Source organism: Oncorhynchus tshawytscha, linkage group LG33 (assembly GCF_018296145.1).
Source record: "Oncorhynchus tshawytscha isolate Ot180627B linkage group LG33, Otsh_v2.0, whole genome shotgun sequence".
In the NCBI taxonomy this organism is placed as follows: domain Eukaryota; kingdom Metazoa; phylum Chordata; class Actinopteri; order Salmoniformes; family Salmonidae; genus Oncorhynchus; species Oncorhynchus tshawytscha.
In genome coordinates this window covers 5602292-5620979 of record NC_056461.1, presented here as the reverse complement: position 1 = coordinate 5620979, position 18688 = coordinate 5602292, and the positions used below count along the sequence as shown (strand labels likewise).

At 40.7% G+C, this 18688-nt stretch overlaps 1 protein-coding gene across 4 annotated transcripts in view; it reads right to left on the bottom strand.

The window, feature by feature from the left end:
- The window catches only part of LOC112230783 (erbin), a 116845-nt gene extending 99551 nt beyond the window's left edge, over window positions 1-17294 (bottom strand). For 3 of the 4 annotated variants that reach the window (XM_024397072.2, XM_024397073.2, XM_042311612.1), the window contains exon 1: window positions 16643-17294. The gene's annotated coding sequence lies outside the window, so the exon portion shown is untranslated. The remainder of the gene's footprint in view (window positions 1-16642) is intronic. The other variant, XM_024397074.2, reaches the window with a different exon arrangement.
- Window positions 17295-18688: the final 1394 nt, after the last annotated feature.

Sequence of the window (18688 nt, the reverse complement as noted above, 5' to 3'; positions counted from 1 at the left end):
TTCAAAGCCAGCAGGCCTGGTTTCCCAGATTTTTCAGTGTTCTATTGTTTCCAGTATTATTTTATAATAACTTCAACGTATCGTCCATGTAAAAAATATATATAATATCCGACATTCCTTTTTAATTCTATGCGCTATACATTTTATTACAACACTGAAATGTAAGGGGCCTCCTATTTTTTTAATGGACTGGATCTTTATATTTACCACTTGTATCCTGTTTCAGTAATAATGAAATCAGACCTTGTTGAGTGTCCGATAATCTACCATTTACATAGGAGTGGTTAAAACATGCTATTAACGGTCCACTGAGTATATATTTAAAAAAGTTAGATATACCGCCACTGGTATGCCATCGAGCCCTGTTCTCCCAGACATAACGGCTTTAACTGCATCAAGAAGTTCCTCCTCTATAAGGCCAGCATCCCGGAGTCACCTCTTCACTGTTGACGTTGAGACTGGTGTTTTGCGGGTACTATTTAATGAAGCTGCCAGTTGAGGACTTGCGACGGTTTCTCAAACTAGACACTAATGTACTTGGCCTCCCACTCCTCTATTCTGGTTAGAGCCAGTTTGCGCTGTTCTTCATTTCTCAGAACAAGAATAAACTGACAAGTTTCAGAAGAAAGTCCTTTGTTTCTTGCCATTTTGAGCCTGTAAATCGAACCTACAAATGCTGATGCGCCAGACACTCAACTAGTCTGAAGGCCAGATGTATTGCTTCTTTAAATAGCATGACAGTTTTCAGCTGTGCTAACATAATTGCAAAAGGGTTTCTAATGATAAATTAGCATTTTAAACTGATACACTTGGATTAGCTAACACAAAGTGCCATTGGAACACAGAAGTGATGGTTGCTGAGAATGGGCTTCTTGAAGCCTATGTCGATATTCCACAAAAAAAAAAAAATCTGCCGTTTCCAGCTACAATAGTCATTTTCAACATTAACAATGTCTTCACTATTTCTGATCAATTTGATGTTATTTTAAAAATGGACAAAATTGCGTTCTAAGTGACCACAAACTCTTGAACGGTAGTGTAGAACTTTTCAAAGAAACGTGGGTCATTATTATTTGGTCCGTAAAGGTTAATGAGCCATATCCGTTTATGGCCCAATAATATATTTAAAATAATCCATCTACCATTCGGATCGGTTTCGACAAGCACATTCTGATCAAAATGACTGTTAATGAACATCACCCCTTTAGAGGTTATTTGCCTATGGGAGAAGTATTTCACCCCCTAGTCCTTTTTTCCACACAACTTCATCTAAAATTGTTGAATGAGTTTCCTGTAAACAATAGCTATATTACTTCTTTAAGCCAGGTAAATATTGTTAGTCTTTTCTTACTATCTCCTAAGCAATTACAACTGGCTGTACTTATTTCACCAATTACCATAATGAGATACAAGTTTCAAATCCATTTATTATAATATATGTTTGTAAATGTACCATTAAAAAGTACCACACTGTAGTGATTGAGTGTCCATAAAGCTGTACCATATTAGCATTGCTACTAAGTAACACTCCAATTGTTCTCCACTATTCCACCCGCTAAAGCCCCTTGCCATCCCAAGATGGGATGTCCTCCCAGTGACCGGCAAGCTACCACCGCCCCCCTCCCCCCATGAGAGGCCAGGACACATCCTTCAAAAGGAGCACACAGTGCCACCCACAGAATAGAAGCAGATCAACCGCTAAAAGCCTTTCCAATGCGCTCACCTCAATTTGCTTTATAAATAGTGTTTGTTTTATTTATAACCTGAGTTAAAAACTAACAGACAACTAGAAAAAGCTCAAACCAAGTTTTCACCCAATGGGTCAGACAGCTGAACAGAAAGACATATGCACACAAGCAGTTATTTAAAAACCTTCTTCATATGAGTCTCGTTACACATCTGGACATCCAATACATCTCTGATGCTAGACAGGACTTCAGTGATGTGTGTTCTTTCTCACTTCATCTGACCTCGGCCCAAATTCGTCACTCCTCCCCAACTCATGGCTGTCATGTTGACTTGTACCAGACTGTGGACCTTCTCCTTTCCATAGGAAACCTGATGTCAAATAATATGTTCGGACAGAATGTAAACATTCTGCATTCCCTTCTCTCCCTCAGTCCCACGAACAAGGATTTCAAGTTTAGAAGCCAGAACCCATCAGTAGCGATTAAAACACTACACCCAGATGGTTGAATATCTTAATTTCCATCATTAACAATGAATATGCGTAATAATGTTGACCCGTAGCACTAACATCTGTAGCCATGAAGTGCTTTAAAAAAGGCTGGTCATGGCTCACAACACCATTATCCCAGAAACCCTAGACTAACTCCAATTTGCATACCGCCCCAAAAGATCCACAGATGATGCAATTTCCATTGCACTCCATACCGCCCTTTCCCACCTGGACAAAATGAACACCAACAGTTGAAGTCGGAAGTTAACATAAACCTTAGCCAAATACATTTAAATCAGTTTCTCACAATTCCGGGACATTTAATCATAGTAAACATGCCATGTCTTAGGTCAGTTAGGATCACCACTTTATTTTAAGAATGTGAAATGTCAGAATAATAGTAGAGAATGATTTCAGCTTTTGTTTCTTTCATCACATCCCAGTGGGTCAGAAGTTTACATACACTCAATTAGTATTTGGTAACACTGCCTTTAAAATTGTTTAACTTGGGTCAAACGGTTCAGGTAGCCTTCCACAAGCTTCCCACAATAAGTTGGGTGAATTTTGGCCCATTCCTTCTGACAGAGCTGGTGTAAATGAGTCAGGTTTGTAGACCTCCTTGCTAGCACACACTTTTTCAGTTCTGCCCACAAATTTTTATAGGATTGAGGTCAGGGCTTTGTGATGGCCACTCCAATACCTTGACTTTGTTGTCCTTAAGCCATTTTGCCACAACTTTGGAAGTATGCTTGGGGTCATTGTCCATTTGGAAGACCCATTTGCGACCAAGCTTTACCTTCCTGACTGATGTCTTGAGATGATGCTCAATATATCAACATCGTTTTCCTCCCTCATGATGCCATCTATTTTGTGAAGTGCACCAGACCCTCCTGCAGCAAAGCACCCCCACAACATGCTGCTGCCACCCCCGTGCTTCACGGTTGAGATAGTGTTCTTCAGCTTGCAAGCCTCCCCCTTTCTCCTCCAAACATAACGATGATCATTATGGCCAAACAGTACTATTTTTGTTTCATCAGACCAGAGAACATTTCTCCAAAAAGTACGCTCTTTGTCCCCATGTGCTGTAGCAAACCGTGGTCTGGCCTTTTTATGACGGTTTTGGAGCAGTGGCTTCTTCCTTGCTGAGCGGCCTTTCAGGTTATGTCATTATAGGACTCGTTTTACTGTAGATAGATACTTTTGGTTTCCTCCAGCATCTTCACAAGGTCCTTTGCTGTTCTGGGATTCATTTGCACTTTTTGCACCAAAGTACGTTCATCTCTAGGAGACGGAACGCATCTCCTTCCTGAGCAGTATGATGGCTGCGTGGTCCCATGGTGTTTATACTTTAGTACTATTGTTTGTACAGATGAACGTGGTACCTTCAGGCATTTGGAAATTGCTCCCAAGAATAAAGGATGAACCAGACTTGTGGAGTTCTACAAAAAAATTTCTGAGGTCTTGGCTGATTTCTTTTGATTTTCCCATGATGTCAAGCAAAGAGGCACTGAGTTTGAAGGTAGGTATTGAAATACATCCACAGGTACACCTCCAATTGACTCAAATTATGTCAATTAGCCTATCAGAAGCTTCTAAAGCCATGACAATTTTTAAAAAAATGAGCATCAAATTTTGATAGTGAATTATAAGTGAAATAATCTGTCTGTAAACAATTGTTGGAAAAATGACTTGTCATACAAAGTAGATGTCCTAACCGACTTGCCAAAATGATTTGTGGACTGGTTGAAAAATGAGTTTTAATGACTCCAACATAAGTGTATGTAACCTTCGACTTCAACTGTATGTGAGAATGCTATTCATTGATTACAGCTCAGCGTTCAACACCAGTGCCCTCAAAGCTCATCACTAAGCTAACACCTTCCTTTGCAACTGGATCCTGGACTTTGACGGACCACCCCCAGGTGGTAAGGGTAGGTAACAACACATCTGCCACACTGATCTTTAACACAGGGGCCCCTCCCCTCCTGTACTCCCCGTTCACCCATGACTGCATGGCCAAGCATGACTCCAACACCATCTATAAGTTTGCTGACGACACAGGTGGCAGGCCTGATCACCTACGACGACGCGACAGCCTATAGGGAGGAGGCCTGGTGGTGCCAGGACAACAACCTCTCCCTCAAAGTGATCAAGACAAAAAGGAGATGATTGTGGTCTACAGGAAGAGGAGGACCGAACACACCCCAAGTCTCATCGACGGGGCTGTAGGGGAGCAAGTTGAGAGCTTCAAGTTCCTTAGTGTCCATATCACCAAACTATCATGGTCCAAACACACCAAGACAGTCGTGAAGAGGGCATGACAATGCCTATTCCCCCCTCAGGAGACTGAAAAGATTTGGCATGGGTCCTCAGATCGTCAAAAAGTTATACAGCTGGCCTCCCGGGTGCCGCAGTGGTCTAGAGCACTGCATCGCAGTGCCACCAGAGACTCTGGGTTCGAGCCCAGGCTCTGTCGCACAATTGGCCTAGCGTCGTCCGGGTTAGGCCGGTAGGGATCTCATCGCGCACTAGTGACTCCTGTGGCGGGCCGGGCGCAGTGCACGCTAACCAGGTCGCCAGGTGCACGGTGTTTCCTCCGACACATTGGTGCAGTTCGATTCCAGGTTGGATGCGCGCTGTGTTAAGAAGCAGTGCAGCTTGGTTGGGTTGTGTTTCGGAGGACCTTCGTCTCTCCCGAGCCCGTACGGGAGTTGTAGCGATGAGACAATAGTTACTACTAACAATTGGATACCACGAAATTGGGGAGAAAAGGGGGTGACTGGTTGCATCACTGCCTGGTATGGGAACTGCTCGGCCTCCGACCGCAAGGCACTGCAGAGGGTAGTGCGTACAGCCTAGTACATCACAGGGGCCAAGCTTCCTGCCATCCAGGACCCGTAGGCCATGCGGTGTCAGAGGAAAGCCCTACCACACGGCAAGCGGTACCAGAGCGCCAAGTCTAGGTCCATGAACAGCTAATCAAATGGCTACCCAGACTACGTTCTTCTTCTTACTTTTTATTTATATAGGCATTTTCTTAAAACTGGTTGTTGCTTGCAAGTTTTCAAAGTTTTATTCGGCGCATGTGACAAATAAAAATTGGATTTGATTGTTACCTATAAAATCAGGATTGCCATTGCATTACATTTTTCTCAAGCAGATATTGTCCCTAACATCCTGACCCCCTAGCAACAGATGTGGGCTACACACACACACACACACACAACCCCTCTCCCCACAATCAACTACAAGCTCAGATGCTCAACGGTTGTTACATACCAGAGCCCAACTCAAGGAAGGACTTGATTTACAAATGCATATAGTTACAGCTGTTTGAGAAAGCACGCAGGATTGAGCAGAAATGGGGAGATTTGATTTACCAATGTCAAGTCCTAGGTAATGAGATCAGATACCACCCCTTCCCCTGAAAAAGAAAACACACCCCCATTGTAACCATTTTCCCAAGCCTCTCAGATCTTTATTTTGTGCCACCAGGGTCACAATAATATGCCCCTTCTCTGATTGTCTGAATGTGACCACCTCCCCATGGGTTACTGCAGCCAGTGTTGCCAGCACTGCCACAACCGGAATCCCCACCAGCTGGGTACAAGGTTGTCATTAGCAGCTTTGAGAACGTCCTTGTATATTATGCTCTCCCATCAGAGGGATCTGGCTTGGTAGAACCAACCCTTCCAAGCAGGCTCAGAATCTTGAGGGGGCTGTGCTGCTCAGTAGGCCTCTGTCCACAGTCCTCTTTATGTTTTGGCTGCATATAGCCAACTTACAGGAAGTTCATAAAACAGATAAGGACTTCTCTTTAGTGTATGGGTCGCGCAGGTGGGTGTCTAGGGTATAGGGTTGGGGACCGTTCCATCATGATAGGACAACAAATAAATAAAATTAGATGTATCATTTATATAAAAATGTATATCCCTCAGCTGCACAAAATTGGCTTCCTCATCCAATGGATTTTGAGAATGAGGAGGCTGCAAGGAGTATGCAATTGAGATTCTCCCTGTTGGTATGCATGTGAGAGAGAGAGAATAGGACTCCGATGGGCCACACTCTTGCCTCGTTAATGATGTCATTACTGGTTACAGCGCACACTATAATAAAATAAGGTACTTCTATACAAAGGTTGTTGATCAGTACATTAAAAAAAAGTCCCAAATGGAAGAGAAAGAGATTTTCATAGGGATACAGATGACATCAGCCGAAACAACCTCAATAACTCAATGCATGCACACTCCTATTGAATATGCATTCACCTGTATTGTGAATAGGCCTAGGCTACATCTTGATTTACCCAGTTAATCAATAGAGATACCATTATGTTACATTGTATAATTGATTCATTAGGCTAATGCATACATCAAAGTCAAAAGTCTGGTATCGTGACAACACTAGTCTCATGTGAGTGAATTTATGTAACAATGAGTTGAAATCCACTTAATTGTTGTGTGGCACATTATTTTTTTCTGTTGTTTCATAGGCCTATAGCCAGCCACGAAGTCACGTGCACAGGCCATTTACTGTTCTTTGATTGATGACAGAACAGCTCGTGTTTACAAAAAGGTGTCAATCTCCTTCATCCCTTTGATATTCATAAATCATACAGTGTAGTCATATGTCCATGTAATCGCATTGGGACAAAATAAAACCAAATGATCATGTTTGTATTTTCCTAGGATTTGAATCCCATGTCAAGACTTTCCAGTGACTCATCGGTGTAGCCTAGTGATGGATAGTTTTCGAACTAACGTCTCCTTCTGAACAGATCTTTGATGAACTGAACCAAATTGCATTGAGAGAGCCATTGATTTGGCTCCCTAATAATTTATGAAAACAGATGAAGATGTTGAATCTGGAGGCCTCCCAAGTGGCGCAGCGGTCTAAGGCACTGCAGTGCTTAAGGCGTCACTACAGATCCGGGTTCGATCCCGGGCTGTGTTGCAGCCAGTAAACGGGAGACGCACAATTGGCCCAGCATCGTCCGGGTTAGGGGAGGGTTTGTACGGTGTGTTTCCTCCGACACATTGGTGCAGCTGGTTTTCGGTTTAAGTGAGCAGTGTGTCAAGTAGCAGTGCGGCTTGGCAGGGCCGAGTTTCGGAGGACGTATGGCTCTCGACCTTCGCCTCTCCCGAGTCCGTGCGGGAGTTGCAGTGATGGGATAAGACTAACTACTAGATTGATTTCACGAAACTGGGAAGGGGTAAAAAAAAATAATACAAATAAAAAATTCAAAAAGGAAGATGTTGAATCCTCAATGCAAGAACGATAGGTAGTGGAGAGCCGCATTCTGGTCCAAAATATGATAAAAGACTGAAGGTTATAAACGCATTCGTCATAATACTTTATGGTACTAAATACAGTTACTTTTTCTTGCATGTGAACCCTTTGGAATTATCTGGATTTCTCCATAAATTGGTCAAAATGTTATCGGAACTTCCACTAAGTCACAGCAATAGACAAACACAGTGTGCTTAAGCTAATAACACAAATTGTATTTGTCTATATTGAATACATAATTTAAACATTCAAAGTATAGGTTGGAAAAAGTATGTGAACCCCTAGGCTAATGACTTCTCCAAAAGTTAATTGGAGTCAGCTAACCAGAAGTCGAATCAATGAGACGAGATTCGAGATGTTGTTTAGAGCTGCCCTGCCCCGTAAAAAAAACATATATATTTTTTTTTTAAATACTTACATTTTGAGTATGCCATTCACAAAAGGCATTGACTGATGTGAACCATGCCTTGAACAAGAGATCTCAGAAGACCTAATATTAAGAATTGTTGACTTGCATAAAGCTGGCAAGGGTTACAAAAGTATCTCTAAAAGCCTTGATGTTCATCAGTCCACAGTAAGACAAATTGTCTATAAATTGAGAAGGTTCAGCACTGTTTCTACTCTCCCTAGGAGTGGCCGTTGTGCAAAGATGACTGCAAGAGCACAGCACAGGAAGGCTCAATGAGGTTAAAAATAATCCTAGTATCAGCTAAAGACTTACAGAAATCTCTGGAACATGCTAACTTCTCTGTTGACGAGTCTACAATATGTAAAATCTAAACAAGAATGATGTTCATAGGAGGACACCACGGAAGAAGCCACTACTGTCCAAAAAAAAAGACATTGCTGCATGTCTGAAGTTCGCAAAAGAGCACCTGGATGTTCCACAGCGCTAATGGCAAAATATTCTGTGGACAGACAAACTGTAAATTATGGTGGAGGAAGCATCATGGTTTGGGCTGCTTTGCTGCCTCAGGGCCTGGACAGCTTGCGATCAGACAGAAAAAAAATATTCCAATGTTTATCAAGACATTTTGAAAGAGAATGTAAGGCTGTCTGTCTGCAAATAGAAGCTCAACTGAAGTTGGGTGATGTAACAGGATGACCCAAAACGCAGAAGTAAATCAACAACAAAATGGCTTTAACAAGAGTCTCGACCTCAACCCAATTGAGATGCTGTGGCATGACCTCGAGAGTGGTTCACACCATACATTCCAAGAATATTGCTGAAACGAAACAGTTTTGTAAAGAGGAATGGTTAAAAATTACTCCTGACCATTGTGCAGGTCTGATTCGCAACTACAGAAAACATTTGGTTGAGGTTATTGCTGCAAACGGAGGGTCAACCAGTTATTAAATCCAAGGGTTCACATACAATGAAGAGATATAATTGTGTGTTTAATTAGATCAAGCAGACTTTGTCTATTGTTGTGACTTAATTGAAGATCTGATCAATTTGATGACCAGTTTATGCAGAAATCCAAGTAATTCCAAAGGGTTCACATACTTTTTCTTGCCACTGTATTTTGATAGGCCTACTGATTTGATTAAAATTGTCGACAACGGAGTAGTCAACTGCTGCTTTCTGTGTAGCAAAGCACATTTAACACCTGCTGAATTTTTCAATCATACATGTAGGTCTATTCACGGGCTTCTGACTTTGTATAAAAATGGGGCGCACAATCTGGCAAGGTTCTAGGGTTCTTCCCCCTGAAAATGGTCGAAAGAGTAGACTAGATTTAGTTGTCACAAATTCAAAGGGTAGAGGAGTAATCTAGTTGGAAAAACTAGTCTAATCTACCGCCTTCCCTCAAAGTCCCACCCACAGTGATTGATCAACAAGTCTGACTCTGAAACCCTACCAACTCTGTGAGTCACAAACATCCTGCCCCATTTTTTCTCAAAAGTAACAATTGTCCCAGAAATGTCACTTAACAGAATGCTAACAAGTACTAAGGCATTCTCATAGCGGATGCTAGGTAAATGCCAATGAGCGCATGTAAACATTTACTGTTAGGACAGAACACCCAACTCATAAAGTTATGCAGGTATCTCAAAAACACAGCACACACTCAAAACAAACATTAAGCAGCAGGGATCTTAATCCAGAAGGGGATTGTCTTTGCTGCTGTTACCAAGAAGCTTAAACTGGCATGCTAACAGAAACCAGATGGACAGAATTTATTTGGCACATCTTAGATAGCTAACTTAGTTAGAATCTATATAGCTGACAAACAGTCGTGAATTTCATACAAGTGTAAATTGATCACCTCACTTAAGTTCTGCTGCAGGAGTGACTTACCTCACGAAGCTCCCATTTTGCTGCAAATTTTTATTGCAAAGTCATGTCTTTCTAGTCAATATCACAACACATTTTACCAATCAGTGAGAAAGTTCAATAATTTAGCAGTGTATTTCAGATGGAATCATCAATATCGAGCTCGTTCTGCAACCCCCCCCAGTGAATACACTCGAGAGAAAGGGTTCCGTACATCTTAATAGAAACATTCCATTGCACTTACACACTCACTCAGACCCGACGCATTGCTCTGTAGTAATGGATCTGGAGGATGCGTCTAAATATTTCCTTTCCAGGGGGAGGAAAAGATCAGGTCATTGCGAAGCAGAAGATGGCTCCATGGAAAATGCCATAAATCACTACGGTAAGGTTTGACTAGTGAGAGGGGCTTTAACTTCTATGCATCATTGTTGCCGTGTCAGCTTTTTGTCATGCTGAGGAAGCAATGAATCTAGAACTATTTGTTGAGAGAGAGCGAGTGCTAAAATAGAGGCACAACAACCAATTATGTCCAGAGATAGAAACACTGAGCAAGGCAGAGGGAAAATACATGGGGTGTGTTTACAACAACATTGTCAGGGACATAACATCTTGTTCTGAGTGTCTAGCTTTGTATTGCTCCACTGATATCCTATTTTGTAAATGCCCTTTGATATTCTTCTGTGTTGTTTTGCAACTATTGAGTGACATGCATGGGTGGTTGAATATGGCCCAACACACGTTCTTGGTCATCAAGCAAGACAATATCAACATCTTCCTCAAATCAGAAAGGTGGGAGTCTGCCAAAAATAGCCACAACGTCTTCCATTGAAGAATAGTGTGTTGGGTTGAGTGGAAAATCTGAGATCTTGGCAAATTCAAGTCAATTTCACATGAAATCTCTCTACATAATCCTCTTACACAGCTGGTTATTTGCACAGGCGAGCCAGTGGAACTGGCATGATCAAAGATGGGTTTACATCCATAGAAATAGAATGAATAGAGTGGGCACCCCCATTCAAGTCAATGATAGCATAATGGTTGGACTGGTGGCCATTGTGAGCAGAGCCATATAAATAGAGAGTTAGGCCAGGTTTTAGCCGACATGTTAGAACCCATATAAAACTTTATTCTTGAAATGTTGGCGATGTAACAATACGAGAGCGCCTCTGACAGTTCCCTAAGAAATGACCCGCTGTAAACAAGCAACACAGAGCAGCGAATTTAACATACATTTGTATTGATTAGCATTCGGGATAATGCATATCCAAGTCTTTACTGTTTGTAGTGTCAACAAATTGCATATCTGGGTCTTTCTATAAATAAAAATGGGGCCAACGTGCTGACATTGGGATCAAAATGGGTTGAAACAAAAATATATATATTTTCCATGCAGTACCACATGTACTTAGAGGAATAAAATGTAATATATGCACACTGACCAATAACTCCACCTATACACAGTGAATAGTCCTGAGCCTGAATATACAAAACATTAAGAACACTTTCCTAATATTGAGTTGCACAATCCATATCTACATTTTCTCAAGGCTTAAAAATCTTTATTTAACCTGTCCCTTCATCTTCACTAATTTAAGTGGATTTAACAAGTGATATTAATAAGGGATTCACCTGGTCAATCTATGTCATGGAAAGAGCATGTGTTCATAAATACATGATCAAGTCGAATTCAAGGACATTTTCAAGCACTTATTTGTAATTTTCAGGGACCTCATGTTATACAATTGTATAATTTATATAATTCTACATAAGGCCTAATATAGAACCCCCCCATCCCCACAAAAAGCATGAAAAAAAGCATCAAAAGAAAAAGTAGGCCATTACCACTAAGAATAATTCATGTTTTAGACCCTGACAATGCATTGATAATCAAATTATTATTATGTTCTGATATGGACATTGGCTATAGAAAGACCGCCATGCCTGCATCCAATGTGGCCAACGCAGGCACACATAATAAATCCATGAATAGCGGTAGCATTAATCTCACCATCACTGTTTTCATAATTTGAAAGTGGCCAAAAACCAGGTTCCTTTTTTAATGGAAGGATGTACGGAAAGCCAAGTTGAAGCCAACATATGTTGTCGTCCTCATAACAACCACACGTGATTTAACCGCAAAAGAGTAGCGCAACACCCTTCAATTAAAGCGTCGAGAAACAAACTAAAGCGGCCACATCTCTCACAAAAACGAGTAGCGCAACACCCTTCAATTAAAGCGGCGAGAAACAAACTAAAGCGGCCACATCTCTCACAAAAACGGTTATTTTTTTTACATTTGGTTATAATTGTGGAGCAAGAACTTCTAAATTGGCTACAATAACTACAAGGACTTTTCAAGCACCAAATTGAGGAAATGTCTGATTTTAAAGGTAGGCCCATTCCAGTAAACTACTTCAAGCCCTGTAGTTTAAAATTGCAGGTCTAACATGGAAAACAAAATGTCATGTTATTTCATTACCAGATCATGTTGTGAATTAGCCCACTAGGCTACGTAATTTGTAATCATAATATCCAGAATAATTCATAGGAATAGCGTTGAGTGTTGCTCAAGAGTCTATTTTACACATTTGCGCAGTGTCCAATCTGAGACACAAAAACATGAAATCATTACCTTGATATTTTCTCTGTTAAATCTAATGACAACCTGCTGTAAATCAAGCAGAAAACAGAACAACAACAATTGGGTAGGGATATTAGATCCAACGTGGATCCAGCCACAAACCGTCTTCACCGGAGTAATGAATGAGACACCAATATATTCTGGACATTCCTCGCAAACACCTTTTTTTCAGCACTTGGACTGTTGTTGCATCACATGCGCTATCACAACTGCTGTTCATCACTTGACAGTCATTCGGAAAATTCCTTCCTAGACCTGATGATGACGATGTGTGAAAATATCACAACGTAACTAATCAGCTGGACACCAGATACGCATCCAACAAGTATTACGCAGAAGTATTGAAGAACCACTTTATTGTTAGTATCAATATAGGTTTTAAATATCAAGGTGACTCGTTCGGTGAGAAGCATTTGATTTTGCAATCCCATATATTATTCTGTTGTGTCATTTTGGGAACATGATGAGCATGAGGGGTAAGGGAAAATATATAGCATGCATGGAAACCATCCTAATTATCTAATGTAAATGTGCGTTATGTAACACTTTCACCTACAATAGCAATTAGCCTAATGTAAGCCCTGCCTATGGCTTCAAAATCTAAGTGGAAAATGAAATAATCATAGAAACATTTCAATTGTAATAGGTACGGCCCTAACGAGTTTATTTTCAGAGACAAAACGGGCTGAATCACTGAGTCAGCCAGGTGTCGGGAACATATCCTCTTTGTTCAACACCATCAGAACAAGACATCTTGTCTCGTGGAACATGAAAGCAGGAATAGTGATACAAATTAGAAATACAATTTAAATCGATAGTTACATATCGGGATATTATTTGACGATACACCGTATCTTTTTGACAATATCGCAATATTATTTTTGAGCTAGTTGACTAACTGCACCAAAACTCAGTATTTTCCCTTCCTTTCTCCATATTTTTACATTGAGCCAATCCGTTGTCAGCACTTTAATTACCATGACTGATCAAAGCAATGAGAAAACAAGTTCTCTTGTCCCTCGGGAGAAGACATATGGTGAGCAATATGTTTGGAATATCAAAAGACAAAATCACATTCATGAATTGCAATACCTACCATATCGACACCTAAGTATCGTGATAATACTGTATCGTGAGATCCCTCGCAATTCCCATCCCTAAGCAGGAAGTCAACAAAAAGGTGAACGAAAAAGTTGATGGGGGAAGAGTACTTCCATATTGAGTCAATGTGGAGGTATTGGTTCTATTCGAATAAAAATTAATGAGAGAGAGAACAGATGATTATTTTGTTTAGGCTACATGTGGCTTTGGCTATCATCTAGAGCAGTGGTCACCAATCGGCCGATCGCGATCTTCAAGACATTCTTAGTCGTTTACCAAACATTTGTGAAGAAAAGCCAATGATAAAGGCATTAAAGGCCTGCGCTGTTGGCAGTAGGTGCACTTGATTCAAAAGCCCTGCACATCGGGAAGGCAGTGCTCCCATTTTGAATAATTTCATTTGTCTGAAAAGAAGATGAGAAAAAAAAGTGAAAAAAAACAGCCTGACCGGGAGATCTGTGGCTAAATCGAATGGCCCACACAGTAGGCACAATCAGATAGCTTAAATCACTGACAAATCACTGTGCCTACAGCTTCCACAACCCCGGCCACAGCAAAGTTTGATACCAGCCTACATGAGATTCCATAACTTTTAAAACCATGACCAGAGAGCAACTCAAAGAATACAGCAAAGAGCTGCTGTTTTTATGAGTGAGTTCATGTCTAAGTTTTTAATTCAGCACTGTCACTGTTTTTATTCAACACGATTACAAAACATGCCTCTCCCTACTTCCACTCACGCCGCAATGAATGAGTAGTCAAGTGTATCGATAGCCCTGCGTTTTCATAAGGAAGACGGTGTCCCGGTGTCCCCTCTCTCTGGTCAGCCTCATCGGAAGAAAGGAAGGAGAGAGCAGGGACCATGAGAGGCGGACCCTCCGCTGAGACTTATTCCATGTTCAAAACAACTGGGAACTAGGAAATATCTGACTTCAGTGCATTCAAGACAACTGGGAACTCCAAAAATAAAAAAATAAAAAAGTGAACCGGTCATCCAATCCAAGTCGGAAACTCTGGCATCTTTCCAGAGCTCAGACTTTCTGACCTGAAAATCACTGACGTCATGATTTGACCTCTTTCACTTGACCTCAGTCATTTTCTATTAAAGAAAGGTATCTTTACTTTTACTAAAGAATGACAATTGGGTACTTTTTCCACCACTGCCAAAATACAAGTGGCCCACTTCCTTATAGCAAGGCTTGGTTGGTCAAATCTGATTATACAATCAAAATCACCCTCATACACGTTATCTTATTAAACCTTGCATTGGTAACCGGTATGAACATGCCAGGAAAGGAAATGCTACAGCATACTCTTTGCCTACAAGACTTCAACAAAACCATGGTCAGTCTCAAACCAAAAGCACAATCAATCTTACCAATGAGCCAAGTCAAAGAACAAATAATTCAACATGGGCCAAATTTGAATTGGCTGTTCTACAGGAATGCAATCTGAGAGGGAGCCGAGGACCATTGTGTATAATATGCTCACTCACGTCTACTGCTGTACATTGCTATGAAATTCTAAACTACCTGTAAGAGGATGGTGCTGTTACCAAGAAGCTTAAACTTACAGGCTAACAGAAACCAGATGGACAGAATTTATTTGGCACATCTTGAGATAGCTAACGTAATAGTTATAATCTATATAGCTCACAAACAGTAGTGAATTGCATACAAGTGTAAATTGATCTCCTCACTTAAGTTCTGCTGCAGGAGTGACTTACCTCACGAAGCTCCCATTTTTGCTCGTTGTGCTTTTTTGTAAACAAACACGTGACTGGCTCAAATGGCTGTTTTGGGAAACCATCCCATGTCTTTTTCCAAATACCCTGGTATACCGCCCAAGCCCCATTTTTCAGCACTCGAGAGAAAGGGTTAAAAACAGACCCTGTTAATGAGAGGACTTGAGCAGCGTTACCTGAACTGTGCCTTGCATTTTCCCGTTACCAGGATGACTCAGGATGTCAAATCAACAGGATCACCTTTGGACAGTTCTAATAACCTGAGGTGTTAGTTTGGCCTGGGTAAGTGTGTGTGTGTGCTGAGTAGTCAGCCTGATAATCCAGTGAAGATGAGCCTGCCTACCAAGAGCCTACAATCCCCTGAATCAACCTTATCTTGTTAGCTAGATTCATCACCTGCTAATGATCTAAACTCACTAACCACAAAAGCAACATAAAGCAGTCATTTAAAAAAAAAAAAAAAAAAAATTTTACTTGGCATAGACAAATCATATGGTGACTCACAGATAAAGCTTGTAATGGCCTACTTATCCAGGGTAAATACAAAATCATAGATGTTTGCATACTAAAAAGAAATTCACAGCTTCATGGTTTTATAAAATGTTCACCTCCCATTTTAAAATCCCAGAGTCATTGTAGGGTTCCGGTCTAGCTGGCTAATCATTCTAGAATGACATTGGATAGCTCCATTTTTAACACTAAGGTTACCATATCAGATAAATCCGTCGTGAGATTAGATGATCAAAACCAGCAGATCGAAGTTAGCCTGGGATTCTAGCTAATCGTATTAGTAAAAGGTGAAAGCTAATGAAAATGCCAAGATGTCGAGTACAGGTCAAGACATCTGTCCTAAAACACGAACTGAAGGTATTCGACAAATGAAGTGATGAACAACATGCATTTAATCTCGTTATGTACAGTTCTTTGTCTTCTTATTTCCTTCTGCATTATACTGATTGTCAATAAAGAGGACTCGTGCCTTTATCTGTGTCACGCCTATGGAACGACTGCATTATCCAATACGTTAGCCAGCATGAAACATTGTCAGATAGCAATTAATTGGGTTGTTGGTCGCCTACTAGCTAGTAGGGTTACCTAGTTAACACAGAAAGTGCACGGTAGATTTGACATTGCAGTTTAGGAAAACAAAACAATAGTAATTGTCATATTGTGATATTCCAGTCTGTAAAACTAACAACCTATCTAGTTTGCTATAAAAGAATATCGCTAACTAGCCAAAGCCATTCCATTAGTAATTGTGAGCTTGCCAACACTTTCGTAAGGAAATCCACCTGTGAAGAGTGCAAGTTAGCGAGAACACACACACACCAACCGCTAGTTTGCTAGCTAACACGTTACAACAAAGTGGTTGAGGTATAACAAGTGTCGTTAACTGACTTCACTTACCGTAAAATGATGTCGAATTAGTTATATAGTCCAGAAATTGCTTAAAGACCACGAAACTTTTAAACTGTATATATATATATATATATATATATATATTCGCTAGCCGACTACGTTTCAAGCATCCACTCAAAGTACACTTAGCGTTAGCTAGCTAGATAACTGGCTAGCTATCCAGTTAGCAAACGCATTCTGTCGAGACCAATCCCCTCGAAACTTGTTCAGCATTCCGAGTTTGCGTCTCGCTGAAAAACGGTGTCCAGTGTGTCAGACAACAAACAAAAAGTAATGACTACAATAAAACGGGGGACACACAAGTATTCGATTTGATAAGATATTTGGGTTAAAAATATTTAAAAAAGGAACATTAAAATAAATCCAAAATGTCCACAACAGCCAATGAAATTGCTACAGGCAACAACAAAAAAATCCGCCACCGCGAAAGAATCCTTTCCTCTGAAGAACGCCGCGCCGAAATGTTTTCAATCCTAATCTCCCGTTCTTTTCGCCTTTCCAAAATTATACACACATCTTGTTTGTAGCAAGAACACGCTACAATTCACGACGAAAGACAGAGTTGGCCACAGACTGTCAAACCAACACCAGTGTATGCTGCTGTATCGTTGGCCCAGTCAGTAAATCCAGTGGGGGCAACGACAACCCTGCATCTGATGGACATGTTGATGTAACCAATGGAATGGGTGTATCAGTCGTTCGTAGATTATGTTCACCAATACGCTTTGTGGAGAGGTAGCTAGGGGCATATTTTACAGTATATTTTTCGCTGTTGTGATACTTACTGCTCACAATTACTTGGAAGGTTATTTTAGATGTTATTTTACAACAGAAAACAATGTACATTTGTTGTTGTGTGAACAAGACTTGCAATTAGGTCCATTGAGGGATATGCACATGACAAAGGGGTACAGTCACTCAGAGTAAAGTGATGATAGTGATGGAATGTGTCACTGATGCATAATCATAATTGAGTTATTTTCCCTCCCTTCTTTGATGTAATAACCGCTGATGCCATTTGAATAGATTAAAGTAATTATCCAATGATCCCCTGTGAAGATAGATTGGGAAATAAAGCGTTGTTTTGACATGACATAAATAATTACTCCCAAATACAACAGAGAGACTGAAGAACATCAATGTAGCTACAAGTGCAATAGCATATACTGCATTTGAACGAATATGAACGGCATTTGAACGAATATGAACTGCATTTGAACGAATATGAACTGCATTTGAACGAATATGTTTTAGACATCACCTTGTGGGCAAATTCGATTTCAAATGGTGATTTTTCGATGTTCCAGCCTTTAGCCAGAGAGTGGTCTCCCAGACGAGGATGACATCTACCTCTGGACTGAAAAGCACGCCCAACTGAGAATCTCCATTGAAGTGCTTTTTAGTTAAGGCTTAATCTTGGTCCGGACCCTGGAAACTGACCGTAATGTACAATGGCCAGTGTAATGTGATGATGTATGATGTTTTGTCTCCCCCTTGTGGACACACACACACACACACACACACACACAAAACAGTATTTGTATTAATTAAGGATCCCCATTAGCTGCTGCCAATCTTCCTGGGGTCCAAACACATTAAGGCACATTTAAAAATAAAATAAAAAAACAGTACATCATAGAATGTCATTACACCATTACACCACTCCCTGTATACCAAGACTTCGTGGCCTCACACAGTTCCCACTTCATCAAGTTCACTGACCCCTTACAAAAAATATTGCAGTTTTGAAACTGTAGTAAAATTGCAGTAACTACAGTTGACTGAGGTATTTTGGATGCAGTAATTGCAGAATACTGCACCGTAAGTGCAGTTACACTGCAAAATGACAGCAGAATTTTTATTTATTTAAATTTTATTTTGGACGCAGTATTTTCAGCTCTACTGCACACTAATGCCGTTAAACTGCAGTGCACTGCAGTTATACTGTACTCTGACTGCAATCTTTTTTCATAAGGGACAACACGAAAGTAGTAGGCCTGATTACCAACAACGACGAGAGAGCCTAGGCACTCT